The sequence below is a fragment of the Podarcis tiliguerta genome, assembly GCF_965153285.1.
Source record: "Podarcis tiliguerta genome assembly, chromosome: 10".
NCBI classification, from domain to species: domain Eukaryota; kingdom Metazoa; phylum Chordata; class Lepidosauria; order Squamata; family Lacertidae; genus Podarcis; species Podarcis tiliguerta.
The window spans coordinates 61,280,647-61,295,849 of NC_139543.1; the positions used below are offsets into that span (position 1 = coordinate 61,280,647).

At 44.5% G+C, this 15,203-nt stretch overlaps 1 protein-coding gene across 6 annotated transcripts in view; it reads left to right on the forward strand.

Moving 5' to 3' along the window:
• Nucleotides 1-15,203, forward strand: part of SOX5 (SRY-box transcription factor 5) — a 1,214,093-nt gene that overhangs the window by 138,083 nt on the left and 1,060,807 nt on the right. The gene's annotated exons all lie outside the window — the stretch shown is intronic.

Genomic DNA, 15,203 nt, shown 5'->3' on the forward strand with positions numbered 1-15,203 from the left:
ATGCTGCCATAGAAAACAGACAACAGCTTTAGCCTCTTTATAGATGAGTAACCCAGGAAGCAGGGAGGCGGGTGGTGCTGTGGGTTAAACCACAGAGCCTAGGACTTGCCAATCAGAAGGTCGGCAGTTCGAATCCCTGCGACGGGGTGAGCTCCCATTGCTCGGCCCCTGCTCCTGCCAACCTAGCAGTTCGAAAGCACATAAAAAGTGCCAGTAGATAAATAGGTACCGCTCCAGCAGGAAGGTAAATGGCGTTTCCGTGCACTGCTCTGGTTCGCCAGAAGCGGCTTAGTCATGCTGGCCACATGACCCGGAAGCTGTACACTGGCTCCCTCGGCCAATAGAGTGAGATGAGTGCCGCAACCCCAGAGTCGACCATGACTGGACCTAATGGTCAGGTGTCCCTTTACCTTTACCTAACCCAGAAAGCTGCCTTGCTCTGAGTCAGACCCATTGGGCCATGTAGCACAATGTTGTTTGCACTGACTGACAGGAGCTCTCCAGGCTTTCAGAGAGGGGACACTCCTACGTTTCCTTGCGGGGTTGAACTTGGGACTTTCTGCATGCAGTGCAGATGCTCTAACCACTGAGCTACAGCCCATATTCATCACTTTGCTATTCTCACAAGCTTCAATAGAAAGACACACAGTTGCTTTAGACTCCATGGTTAGCAATTAGTATTTGTTAAGTGCCATCGCTCTGCCGGACAGTTAGCAGAGAAGCAGCCGATACGTCGATGCTCTGAGGACTTACAAATTGTGTTGAGTTATTTTTGTTTTCTTCTGCTTTTAGTCACTTTGAACTGGAAAAATTAGAATAGAATTTTAAAACATAGTGGACTCGGATTCCATTCCTATTAGGTCTCCAGGTCTGTGCCAAATGTTCTCTAGTTTTGATCTTTGGACAGACAATAGCAAATGGGGTAGAAAGTGTTCCTGGAAAAGAATGATTAGGTGGGTTTTGTCTTTCTACTCCATCCTGTCCCATTGCTTTGCTGGCTGCTGCTGCTACTGTGGCACCGTGCCCCACCTTGTTGCTACAGCCTTCTTTTTCATGGATCAGCCAATCAGGGTTCAAGCAGTTAAGAGAATGATGTCATGACTCCACATAACCAGTCAGGGACCACGCAGTGAATGGCATATCATCTCAATGCTCTGTAGGCACTGCAGTGATATCACAAAGAACAAGTGAAGGCAGTTGAGCACGAGAGTGAATGAAGGCAATATTTTTGCAAAAAAGTACCCAAAGCTCTGAGAAACAGGCATTTTTCAACAGCATTTAACATTTACGTGAATGCTGTGCATCAGTTTGGCACATTGTTTTTCCCTTCTAATTATTCCCCACCCGAAAGCTACAGCCAATAGGGAGATTGTTTCCTTTTTGAAAGGTTTTGGTAGCAAAATCTGTGGCTCCTCCGGGTGTCTATATATTTCAATAGAGAGAATATTGGGCTAGGAGAGTTGAGAGACTCAGCATTCTTGCTTCTCATGTCTATGGCTTTATGGAAGAATGACATAATATATGGAGATTTATTGAAGACAGATCTATTTAGAGTAGGCGGTGAAGATAATGTGACTTCAGCAGCAATCTCTTCTACTCAAAGATAGGGATATGGGATTAAAACAGTGTCTTGTGAGCGCATTGCCAGTGTTATTTTTCAGATACCCTCCGTTAATTGTAGCATTTGGTGAAGGCTGGGAGAGAAGCCCAGCCTTCTGAATTTTGGGAGTGGATTTCTGGACAACTTCCCAAACTGCATCTGGAGTCTGGCACAAAACTATAGGCTTCACTGAGATCTAGAGAGTGAGCTAAGAGCCCTTAACACCTTAATGAAAGAACACATTAATAACAGTTAACTAATTTCATAGTGGAAGAGGTTTTGAGGTGGTGTGATCTATAAAAGCTATTATCATGCAACAGAGACGCCATCTTCTCACGTGGATGGAGGCGGCCCCCACATTGTCCTGATGTCATGTGCGCAACATCATGTGTGTAGTTGTGAGGAGCCTGGGGCAGAGCAGAAAACCCGGTGAGGACTGAGGGGGGCCCAGTCCCCTAAAAAACAAACCATGGTGGCAGGAACTGCCTTGGCCCCTAAGAACTGGCTCGTATGTCATGCAGTGTTATCTATGGTTGTTTAAGTGGCGCAGCATGCATTGTTCATTTAGCTGCAAGAAGCTAAATGACTATCCTTTTGGAATTTGCAATGCTCTCTCAGTGCTTGGGTAATAATAATAATAAAATAATAAAAATTTATTTATATCCTGTCCTCCCCAGCCGAAGCCGGGCTCAGAGCGCCTAACAACAATGAAAGTAACACAGTTTACATAAAGTCACAATCAATCAATCAATTAGGGTACCTTATTAAAGGTAAAGGGAACCCTGACCATTAGGTCCAGTCGTGACCGACTCTGGGGTTGCGGCACTCATCTTGCTTTACTGGCCGAGGGAGCCGGCGTACAGCTTCCAGGTCATGTGGCCAGCATGACTAAGCCGCTTCTGGCAAACCAGAGCAGCAAACGGAAATGCCGTTTACCTTCCCGCCGGAGCGGTACCTATTTATCTACATGCACTTTGAGGTGCTTTTGAGCTGCTAGGTTGGCAGGAGCAGGGGCCAAGCAACGGGAGCTCACCCCATCGCAGGGATTCGAACTGCTGACCTTCTGATCGGCAAGTCCTAGGCTCTGTGGTTTAACCTACATGGTCTAAGACTTTCCAGAACTTGGTGGGACCCATGGCAGATTCCAATAAGTCCTCCTAGAAATCTGGGACAGGTCCTGTTCCAGAATAAGAGGAGTCCTGCTGGATCTAGTGAGGGAGGGAAATAGAGCGAGGGCGAGTCCTGAGGCCCTGGGGTCTTTTTTGGCCCTCGGACTTGAGGTTTTCCACCCATCATACAGATTAATGAATCTGGAGCTCCTCTACTTTCAAGTGAAGCATCGTCACACTCACCTACAACTTGGGTTAGTTTGCCTAAAAGATAATGGTGTAGCACCCTGCTTGTGGTTAACGCTTAGCTGGAATGAAATATTCAACGCAGCAATAGAGAAATTAAAATAATAATTTATTTGTCAGACAAATAAATGATTGGCACAGTGGTATATTTACCAAAAGCTCTGCACACCCCAGCCCTGGTGACCAGCACTTATATTCCCTCAGCCCAGCCTCCTTACTCCTCCTTTTGGCTGCCTCTGTCCAATCAGCCTGGTTGAAATTCCTATTGGCTGTTTGCTAGAACCAATCATAAAAGATACACCCATTTCCTATTACCTTTTATGGGAGACAAAGAGCTATATTTCCTTCTATCAATCTCTTACATTTGCCTTGACAAGGCGTCTTAAATATCAGATCACCCTTTGCTCTTTGCTCTTCTGCCCTTTGCTCTTCTGCCCTTCTAGCAACAGGGGAAAATGGCTAAAACAGATGGCTCATGGTTTCAAATTTTGTCATATAAACAGAGGTCTTGGGTTCACCTTCTCACACACCATCAATGAAATAAGAATCTAACATAAGAATCTAACATCTCTTACTTTCTACATTCTTTTACATTAAAGTCACATTAAAGTCAGTACATATATATATAGATTGATTTTTAGAAGGGAAGAACTTATTAAAAATCAAGTTTCTAAAATGACCAAAAGAACAAGAACTGTTTCCAAAGTGACCCAAAAAAAAAGCTGTTGTTGCTTTTAGCTCTTTGCCTTTTAACCTTCTCAGGATATCTTAAACCATGTTTTGATGGGAGGCACTATTTACCAACTCTAATTAGTGTTTTTGCAGCTTGGATTGTATTCTGTAATTCGTATGACCTTTTGTTCCCAGCTTTTGCTCCTTTTTACAACTTTGAGGTACTGCAACAAATCAATGAGGGGCCCTTGTTCAGGAGTCAGGAGAATAAACAAAAAGACTCTCAGCCAGGTGGTTTCTGCCTGGCCTGGAGCAAGCATTTGGAGCAAGCATTTGGAGCAAGCATCTACAAATATATTTTTAAGCTTATTTTAAAATACAGATCTTTGATCAGATGCCTCATTCCCCCCTTTCAAGCTCAAGGACCTTCATCCCAAGTGTCCTTGATAGCTTGACCTTCATCATATTCCTGAGGTAAAGCTCTGTATAGGGCCATGATATGAGGTAGAGTTTCATTTGAAATCATCTTGCTAATTGTACTTCTAAAACATGAAAAGATACATGGCACCATACATAAAACCATGACTACTACCGTCAAGAAAAACAAGCAAGACAATAGTATCCCTTTGAGTCCTGCAACATTTGGTAACCAATTGGTGAGCCATCCCATATCCCATCCTTCCCATGTTTGTACTGGGACATGTGCTATACTCTCCATCTTTGTGGCCAACACACGGATTGCCTCACCATTATCAGAAATGTTAAAGCAACAGGCATTCCCTGTCAAGTTCAAGACTCCACATAGGCCTCCTTGCCTGGCAAGTACATAATCCATTCCCAATTTTAGCTGCAAAATAGCGGCTCTACTTTCATCCAACTGTTTTGCAATAAGTCTCAAACTCTGGGCCGTTGCATTGGTTACAAGTTCCACTACTGCTTGCAATCGAATTATTCTGTTTAGATTATAAATAGGATCCCGTGCCCCTTGTATCAGCTCATCAGGATTCCAGGAGGCAGGATCATAATAGGCTATAATGCGCTCTGGTGGCCAATCGTTAGTATCGCTCCAACTCTGGGTACTTCCTCCTGCTATATGAGAAATATCAGCATTTCTTCGTGTACGTTTGACTGAACTAGTGGGCATAACCCACATTGGTGGTAATACCCATCCCAGGAAACAAGTCCCACTCCATTTAGAAGGGAGTTGCTTGTATGCCCATTCTCCACATATCCACCACAACCATCGGGTCTGAGATTTTTGGAACGTGGAGTGCATATGGCGAAATATCACAAGGGGTAAAGAGTTCACAATACAGTATGTTAGATTGCCTTTTGCTGTCACAGTTTTGTTCCACACCATTTTCCATGCATGAATAAAAGGAGGTGCACAGGGCAAGGTATTCCGAGTTCGATAGGAAGTACCGTCTGCCCAGGTTTGATTATTCTCAATATAATTCCAAGTATAGTGGCAACGAGAAGAGCCTACCATGGTAGAATCAGCTGTATCTGATGATTTATGTACACAGAATTCCCCTTGTACAGGTATAACTCGTATTGGTTTAGGTGAGTTCCATCCAGGGAAATCCTGTACTTCTGTTTGATGTGGCATTTCGCTTACCATACCAATGGCATTTAATGGTATCGGTAATAAGGGCATACCTCCCTCTGAATCATCTGGCCCAAGAGAGCAAACAAGGCAATTAGTCTTATTTGTAGCATTGGCTACCATTTCAGCTAAGCCTACCCACATATTGTGGTCATGGCGGAATCCATATTTAGCAAATTTGGTCAGATTCAAGGACCCTTCCCCTTCCCAAGGGATCAGGATTAATAATAAAATCATGTTGATGTCTAGTATATGCATTCCTCCCACAAAAGATTACCTTATTGTGATAGCAAAAAAATATTAGCCCCAATATAATTCCCCCAGTGACAGAAATGGGAAACCACCAAGACCAAAACATATATCCCGAGGATCCCCAATGAGTAATATCCCTGATAATTGTTCCACAAGGGGGGGGGGCAGTCAATCAATTATATAAGAGAATCTTCCCGTTCACAATCGCTGGTTTAGACGCTCCTCAAGCTTCAGGCGTGCGCAGGTCAGCCAGCTTCCAGGTTGTGGCTGCAGCAGGCCGGTCGTCTCAATGTTGCCCGTGACCTAGCCCGTTCCCCGTAGGGCTAGATACAGGGGTTTTTGGAGAGAGTCAGTTTTAAAGGATTAGAGGGGTCACCTTTGCACGTCCAACTGCCTTCGGACTTCTTCAAACGGGAGTGATGAATCCAGGGGGTCACCTCAGCTACCTTCACCGCTGTTGGAGTAGAGAGCAAGACGGTGTAAGGCCCACGCCACTTAGGTGCAAGTGGATCACGTTTCCACTCTTTCACCCATACACTATCGCCAGCCTGGAACTGATGAATCGGCTTGGCAATGCTGCACGGCGTGCGCTCGAGGGCCCACCTGTTAAGAGAAACAAAAACACGGGAGAGAGATTGCACTTGTCCCTGTGTCACATGGTCTCCTATTTGTTTGAGGTCAGCTGGAATATCCTGAACAAAGGAGGGTGGCCTCCCATACAGGAGCTCAAAAGGTGACAACTTAAGTCTTTTTGTGGGTGCACACCGAACACGAAACAGTGTTATGGGTAGCACATCTACCCATCCCAATCCTGTTTCCTGGGTTAACTTTGCCAATTGGGTTTTCAGAGTCCGATTCATTCTTTCAGTTTTCCCTGAACTCTGAGGCCTATATGCCGCATGCAGTCTCCATTTCACTTGTAGGACTCGACATACTTCTTGTACTACTTGATCAATGAATGCTGGCCCATTATCACTTCCAATGCATCTAGGTAATCCAAACCTCGGGATCAATTCAGTGAGGAGTCTCTTAGTTACCTCTCACGCCTTTTCAGTTCGGGTGGGAAAAGCTTCAACCCATCCGGTAAGAGTATCTACAAACACAAGGAGATACTTGAATCCCTTAAAAGGGACTAGCTCTGTGAAGTCCACAATTAGGCTTTCCATGGGGACGTATCCCACATGTTGGATTCCAGGAGGTTGTACCGGTCCCTGCCTAGGATTGTTTTTAGCACAAAGAACACATTTCTGTGAAATGCGAGTTGCTAATTGTGATAGGTTAATAATATACAACTTCCGACTGAGACTCTCTCTGGTTGCAGTACCGCCAAGATGAGTAGATTCATGATAATTTCTTACAATTGTGCCTGCTAGGTGATGAGGTACATAAATCCTATTGTCCGGCAGGATCATCCAACCGTCCTTCACAACCGCTCCTTCCTGTTCAGCCCACTTCCTCTCTTCTGGGGTATAGTGAGGTTTAACTTCTTCTGGAACTACCTCTGGTATGAGGGCTGCTATAAATCCTCCCACAGGCTTTTGGGCTGCCTCTCGGGCTGCTTTGTCAGCAGCATGATTTCCTCTGGTTATTGGATCCCTTCCACGTCCATGACCTTTGCAGTGCATTACAGCAATCTGTTCTGGAGCCCATACTGCTTCCAACAGGATTTCTACTTCAGGTCCATATTTCAAGGCCTTCCCGTGGGCGCCGATTAGACCTCTTTCTTTCCATAGAGCTCCATGTGCATGCAGGGTTAAGAAGGCATATTTAGAGTCAGTGTAGATGTTTGCCTTACATCCGGCTGCCAATTGCAAAGCTCTAGTTAAACCTATAAGTTCAGCTTTTTGTGCTGAGGTTCCAGCAGGCAAAGCTTCAGCTTCCACAACTTCCTCATTGGTGACCACAGCATATCCTGCTCGTCTGGCACCTTCATGCAGGTAACTGCTACCATCAGTATAATATACAACATCTGGATTTTTCAATGGTTCATCTTTCAGATCAGGTCTACTGGAATAAACTTCATCCATTATTTGGAGACAATCATGTGATTCCTCATCATCTACCTCTGGTAGGGGCAGCAAAGTTGCTGGATTGAGCATATTCACTACTCGTAGATGAATCCTGGGATTTTCACACAATAGGCCTTGGTATCTAGCCATCCTTGGGTTTGTTAGCCAATAACTACCCTTATATTCCATGAGTGTCAGAACAGCATGAGGTACATTCACATACATCGTCTGGCCGAAGGTAAATTTATCAGCTTCTTTAACAAGGCTTGCAGTGGCCGCTACTGCCCTTAGGCATGGAGGCCATCCTTTTGCTACTGAGTCCAATTGTTTAGACAAATAAGCTACTGGACGGTTCCAACTCCCTAATCTCTGGGTCAGGACTGCCGCTGCAATCCCATTCTGTTCATGTACATACAGCTGAAAGGGTTTTTCCGAATTAGGCAGTCCAAGGGCTGGGGCCTCCATAAGTCGTTGTTTGATAACTAAAAAGGCTTGTTGCTGCTCAGGTCCCCATACAAATGGGTCCTTTTCTGCACCTCGAGTGCTTTCATGTAAGGGCTTGGCCAGACTGCTGAAATCAGGTATCCATAGTCTACAAAACCCTGCTGTTCCCAGGAATCCTCTGAGTTGTTTCCTTGTGGTAGGTTCCTTGATAAGGCAAATAGCTTCTTTCCTCTCTGGTCTCAATGCTCGTTGTTGGTGTGAGATGTCAAAGCCCAAATATTTGACCTTTTCTAAACATAACTGTGCCTTTTTCTGGGAAACTCGGTAGCCAGCTTCCCAGAGCAAGTGGAGCAGTTCCTCTGTCCCTTCTTTACAGGTATCAAAATCCTTTGCCGCTAGTATAAGGTCATCTACATATTGCAGAACCACCTTTTCTCCAGGTATTGAGGGGTAGCTTATTAGATCCTTCGCCAAGGCAGTGCCAAATAAAGTTGGGGAATTTTTGAATCCCTGGGGCAATCTTGTCCAGGTTAGCTGGCCTTTTGTTCCTGTCAAAGGGTTTTCCCACTGGAAGGCAAATATAGGTTGGCTCTGTGGTGCCAACCGGCAACAGAAGAATGCATCTTTCAAGTCCAATACAGTAAAAAATGTTGCTTCTGGTGGGATCAAACTCAGCAGGGTATATGGGTTTGGTACATTTGGGTGCAAGGTTTCAATAGCCTGGTTTACGAGCCTCAAGTCCTGTACTGGCCTGTAGTCATCTGTCCCAGGTTTCCGAACAGGCAAAAGGGGTGTGTTCCATTCTGATTGGCAGGGCTTAAGCAGACCATATTTTAATAGGCGGTCCAAATGTTTCTGGATGCCCTCCGCTGCTCGCCGGGGTAAAGGATATTGCTTTACAGATACAGGGGTAGCCATAGGTTTTAGGGTTACTACAATTGGAGCTATATTCTTAGCCATTCCTGGTGGGCTATTTTCGGCCCATACTCCTGGTGGCACCTGTAGGGTTCGGAGGAGCTTGTTTAATTCTGTATCCAATGTAGGTTGGGCTTGCAGGGCTGACATTAGGCGCCATGATTGTTCCTTAGGTACTGAGAGGGTAATTATTCCTGCTGCCTTTGATGGCAATTTCATTTCTGGACCTCGAGGAGTGAAGGTGATTTGGGCCTGCAATTTGGACAGCATATCTCTACCCAAGAGAGGTATTGGACACTCAGGTATATACAAAAACTGATGGGTTAAACGATGTCCCCCAATCTGGCATTCCAAAGGTTGGAGGAAAGACCTCTTAGCTGACTGACCAGTGGCACTTTTAATGACTACACTTTTGGATGCCTTTTTCTGCAATAGTTCTGGGAGTACTGAGTATTCAGCCCCAGTATCTATCATAAAGTCTATTAAATGGCTCCCTAATTGAATCGTGACCGTGGGCTCCTGGAAGCCTAACTTTATGGAGTCCGGTCGTTCCTAGTCTTGGGTAAAATCCTCCTCTGCCAGTCCAATAAAATTGTCTCTACTCCGTCCTTGTCCCGGTCTCTGATATCTTCCATCTCGGATCATTCCCCGTCCTCGTCCCTGGTTTCTTGGGCCGGAGCCTGGGCCTGGGCCTGGGCGTACTTCTTCCAACCTCAGGGGTTCAGGACACTCTCGCTTCCAATGACCCTCCTTCTTGCAATTCGCACATTGATTCCTTCCCAGTGGTGGATTCCTTCCCCGCCCTCTCCCTCCATTTAAGGGGCGGTACTCTTGTTTCACTGCTGTGGCCAGCATTACCATCTTTTCCTTCTGCCACTTCTTCTTCTCTTGTTTCTCAGCCTCATCCCTATTCCGATAAACTCGGCGTGCAATGGCCATGATTTGGCTCATCAGCATCCCTTCCCATCCTTCTGATTTCTGAATTTTCTTACGAATGTCAGAAGCGCACTGGGCCACAAATGTAGCAGTAATCATTCTGCTGTTTTCAGGGGCTTCAGGGTCAAAAGGAGTCCATATACGATAGGCTTCCTGCAGCCTCTCTAAAAAGTCTCCTGGACTCTCATTTGGTTTCTGTTCTACTTCTGAAACTTTAGACATATTAGTGGGCTTCTGGCATGCCCTGCGGATACCTTGCACAAGCGTCTGGCGGTAGGTAGTAAGCCTGGCCAGGTGAATTGCATTGTTTGGATCCCAATTAGGATCTTCCAAGGGGAAGTTGTCCTGGAGATGACGGTCAATATTAAAAATATTTCCCACTCTGGCCTGCTCACGCAAATATATCTGTGCTTTTTCAATTATGTCTCTCCTTTCCTCAGTGGTGAAAAGAGTATTGAGGAGTTGGCGGCAATCTGTCCAAGTAGGACTATGAGTATTTACTATTGAAGTCACCAAGTCCATCATAGCCTGAGGTTTTTCTGCAAAAGTCGGGGTGTGTGTTTTCCAATTCATCAGATCCGTAGTCGTGAATGGAATGTATTGGAGGGTCGAAGTTCGAGGTGGCCGTGGTCCGGGTTGCCCGTTAACCAGCACAGGCTCCTCAAGTGCATCAAATACTCTTCTAAGAGGGGCTACTACGTGACCTTTCTCTTCACTTTGCTCTAGGGGCCTCAAATCATAGGGGATGGTATCTGTCCCAAGGCGTTCTTTTAGCAGCTTTATACGCCTGGCTGTATTGCTTGCTGACCGTTCAAGGTCTCCCTGTAACTTCTGTAATAATTCTCTAGGACTTGGATGTACAGGGGTTTGGGGTGGGCAATCAGTTGTTCCACTAAAGGAGACTGTAGATGGAGTTCTACTGGGACTCACAAGTGGAACAACCACTTCTGCTTGGGCTTTATTATAGGACTCCAATGCCTCCTGAAGATATTTATCATAATCTATCAAGGAATCAAGGTCTGTGACTTCAGCTCCATTACTCATTCCACTTTCTTGCCTTGGGGTTACAACTGGTGGAGTGTTTGGATTAGGCTCCCCCCGACGTGGAGCATAGGGTGGAGGTGAAAGCACCTCTTCCTCTGGTCCCTCAAAAATGGGTTTGAGTTTATTTGGCAAGATTCCTTTCCTAGCTTCGGCTTTTACAGCCAATAATTTGCATTGTTGGACTTTGCATTCCCTTATCCATGGAGGATTATTATTTAATGTGCTCAGCCAAGAGTCTATATATGAAAATTGTTCTGGGCACCCTCCAGTTTCTTTGGTGATGTTAGACCAAAGTTTGCTCGCTAAATTTATATCAAAAGTTCCTTGAGACGGCCATCCAGTATTTTGTTTCGGCCAGTCTAATTCACATAACGTTCTCAAGCGCTCTGGGGTCATTTTGACTCCATATGCTCCTGAGAAGGCTTTCTTAAAGTTATTTAACATACATTCAAGAGGTGTATTTCCCCCCTTTGAACCTCCAACTCCCATTGTATGGCCCTGTGAAGTATCCACTCAGTCACTCACACACTCGCTTCGTGGGGTTCCTTGCCCAGTGAAGTCGCCTTACTGGGAAACGAAGTACTACCCACTCCACACTCAGGTCAGCTACAAATAGTACTTTCTCACACATACAATGCACTGGATACTTCACCACACTCTACCTCCCAATATTTCCCTTTCCCTCCACCAGACCAGCATCTGATGTACCCAACCACCTAGAGTACTCAGTTCCCCTTTACTGAGACGCAGAAGTTTGATCAAGACTTCTCTTCCTCCCAATTAATTGGAGGGCCACAATCCCTTTTGTGCACTTACCCTTAGCTGGTTCCCTGTTAATTTCTCTGGTTCCCCCCGGTTCCGTCGCCGTTCAGTGAGCAGGGTAGTAGACAGACGAGACTGCTGCGTTCCCCTGGAAAAAAAAAGGTTCCAGTGCGCGCTGGGTAAACAGTTAGTGTCCTCCCTCTGGTACCCTGCCCACTAAGGCGAAGGGGCTGCGTTCCAGCAGACCACTTATCCGAGTCACAGAGGCACCATAAAATGTAGCACCCTGCTTGTGGTTAACGCTTAGCTGGAATGAAATATTCAACGCAGCAATAGAGAAATTAAAATAATAATTTATTTGTCAGACAAATAAATGATTGGCACAGTGGTATATTTACCAAAAGCTCTGCACACCCCAGCCCTGGTGACCAGCACTTATATTCCCTCAGCCCAGCCTCCTTACTCCTCCTTTTGGCTGCCTCTGTCCAATCAGCCTGGTTGAAATTCCTATTGGCTGTTTGCTAGAACCAATCATAAAAGATACACCCATTTCCTATTACCTTTTATGGGAGACAAAGAGCTATATTTCCTTCTATCAATCTCTTACATTTGCCTTGACAAGGCGTCTTAAATATCAGATCACCCTTTGCTCTTTGCTCTTCTGCCCTTTGCTCTTCTGCCCTTCTAGCAACAGGGGAAAATGGCTAAAACAGATGGCTCATGGTTTCAAATTTTGTCATATAAACAGAGGTCTTGGGTTCACCTTCTCACACACCATCAATGAAATAAGAATCTAACATAAGAATCTAACATCTCTTACTTTCTACATTCTTTTACATTAAAGTCACATTAAAGTCAGTACATATATATATAGATTGATTTTTAGAAGGGAAGAACTTATTAAAAATCAAGTTTCTAAAATGACCAAAAGAACAAGAACTGTTTCCAAAGTGACCCAAAAAAAAAGCTGTTGTTGCTTTTAGCTCTTTGCCTTTTAACCTTCTCAGGATATCTTAAACCATGTTTTGATGGGAGGCACTATTTACCAACTCTAATTAGTGTTTTTGCAGCTTGGATTGTATTCTGTAATTCGTATGACCTTTTGTTCCCAGCTTTTGCTCCTTTTTACAACTTTGAGGTACTGCAACAAATCAATGAGGGGCCCTTGTTCAGGAGTCAGGAGAATAAACAAAAAGACTCTCAGCCAGGTGGTTTCTGCCTGGCCTGGAGCAAGCATTTGGAGCAAGCATTTGGAGCAAGCATCTACAAATATATTTTTAAGCTTATTTTAAAATACAGATCTTTGATCAGATGCCTCAATGGCAAGGTGTCAAGAGCTAAGGCCCCAATAGGATGTTGCTTCAGACGTCTTGTGAATATATCATTTGCCCTGGCTTTTCCCAGAGCCATCACATTGGACCCTGTTATTATGGATTTACTGTTTCCAATCTGCCCCACTGCATTTTTACTTTCTTTTTGTGTGACGCTGATCGATTTTTAAAAGCAAACAACTTTTAAACAAGTGCATGCAGATAATCATCTCAATCAATTGCAATAAAGTCGATTGCTTTTCGGGTAGCAACTTCTTGATGCTTGGCTATATTTTCCACTTTTTAAAAAAAACAAAACACCCAGAAACAGGAATGGATCTGTGACAACTCCAGAACTGCATAAATTACCTTCAAAACTCTGCATATACATCCCCAACCTTTTCCTTTTCCTTTTTCTCCCTCACCCTCCCTATGTGCGCTTGTGTCCTCTTTGGTGTTTATTCAACTTGTATGTATTTTTCTCCTTCCTCCATCTGGTGTCTGGTTTAATGCCAGTCTGTCTGTTACCATTTCAAGAGCAATTTAGCCATTTCAGGATTTTCTTTTTCTTTCTTTCTTTCTTTTTTTTAATTGTTGAAATAGGTGTAAAATTGAGAGCCACCCATATGCAATATTCCCCCCCCACACACCCTTTCATTACGTTTGTTGGTTGCCTTTTCTCTTTTTCTTTCTTCTCTTTCTTTCAAGCAAGTTTCTTGCCATTTACCTTTGCATTAGCATTTCCTATTGATTGGCATTTATTTTTTACTTTTTATTTTTTTTAAAAAAAAATCGGTGTATTATTATTATTATTGTGCTCTTTTGTTTGGCCATTCAAGAGCTAAAACAAAAGCCACCCAGCCCTACCAGAGGGACACATTTGCATGCGGTGAGCGTTGCCCGGAGAAAAAGTAATTGCTAATGCATATTTATGTGGCACAAATTTGCCATTTGTTTATGCATAAAATTATCAATAGTGCGGGGCGGCCTAGCCGTAGAAAATGGTGACCTTTTTAGCTTAATAAATAGAAATCAGCTGTTATTGTGAAGAGATCAGCCATTTATTCTGTGTTGTGGGATGCAGCCGGGAGAAAGAAAAAATGTAGATTGGTGCTGGCAATATCATTAAATGGAAGGCCAGTGACCCTTTTGGTATAGTCTATTATACTTTTATCTAATAGGGGATAAATGACTCAGGTTGGGAAATAGATTGCAATCTCCCCTCTCCCTCCTCTGCACTCAACAGCAGCAAAACTTGCTGCTACACATTTTTGGCAATTCAGAGGATGGCTGCCATTTAGACGACTGCAAACTTTTATTTAACTTAGACACACATTGTAGATTAATGGGGAAAACAACACACAAAATCTGGTCCCAGGAGACCTGTGCCTTTCCTTGGCAAATGGACGAGAGGCATACCATATTTTGTTGGTGAGCAAGGGGTCTTTAAGCCCCATGCAGTGTTTGAAATTAGCCAGGCACCGGGCGCATTTAGCGCCTGGCTACCAGCCACTTGCAAGCAAGTGAAGATGCCCGGGTGGAAGGATGCTGCCTGGCGTCTCCACCATCTGGAGGTGCATGCCTGGGGACCATTGGATCTTAACTGTTTTAACACATTAATGCCACATCCTGTAGAATTCTACCCTTAATATTTTATCTGCACAGTTGGAATGAATTTCAGGAACCCAAATGCTTTTTCTGGGCAGCCTGAGCAGGAGCAGTGAACATTATAGTTAATTGTTGACGCTTGTCTTCACTTACCCCACTCCACTGCCGTGCTCACAGTTGTGAAGAATGTTCTTATGTTATGAATGCGTCTATGTCTCCCTTAAGAAAAAGAGGTCGAAATAAGCCAGTACAATGGAACCTCAGGTTACATACGCTTCAGGTTACAGACTCCGCTAACCCAGAAATAGTGCTTCAGGTTAAGAACTTTGCTTCAGGATGAGAACAGAAATTGTGCTCCGGTGGTGCAGCGGCAGCAGGAGGCCCCATTAGCTAAAGTGGTGCTTCAGGTTAAGAACAGTTTCAGGTTAAGTACGGACCTCCGGAACGAATTAAGTACTTAACCTGAGGTACCACTGTATATATGTTGACTGTGCCTCGATCAAGTGACTTTTCCTGTTTCAGTTCTCAAAGCTCTTAACTAGCGCAAGGTTGTCTTCTGAACTAACCAGATGTTTAACTGAGAATCAATCACAGCCAGTCTATCATTTTTTTTTGGGGGGGGGATAAGACTTTCTCAACCTGTGGGTCCCCAGATGTTGTTGGACTACAACTCCCATCATCCCTAGCCAG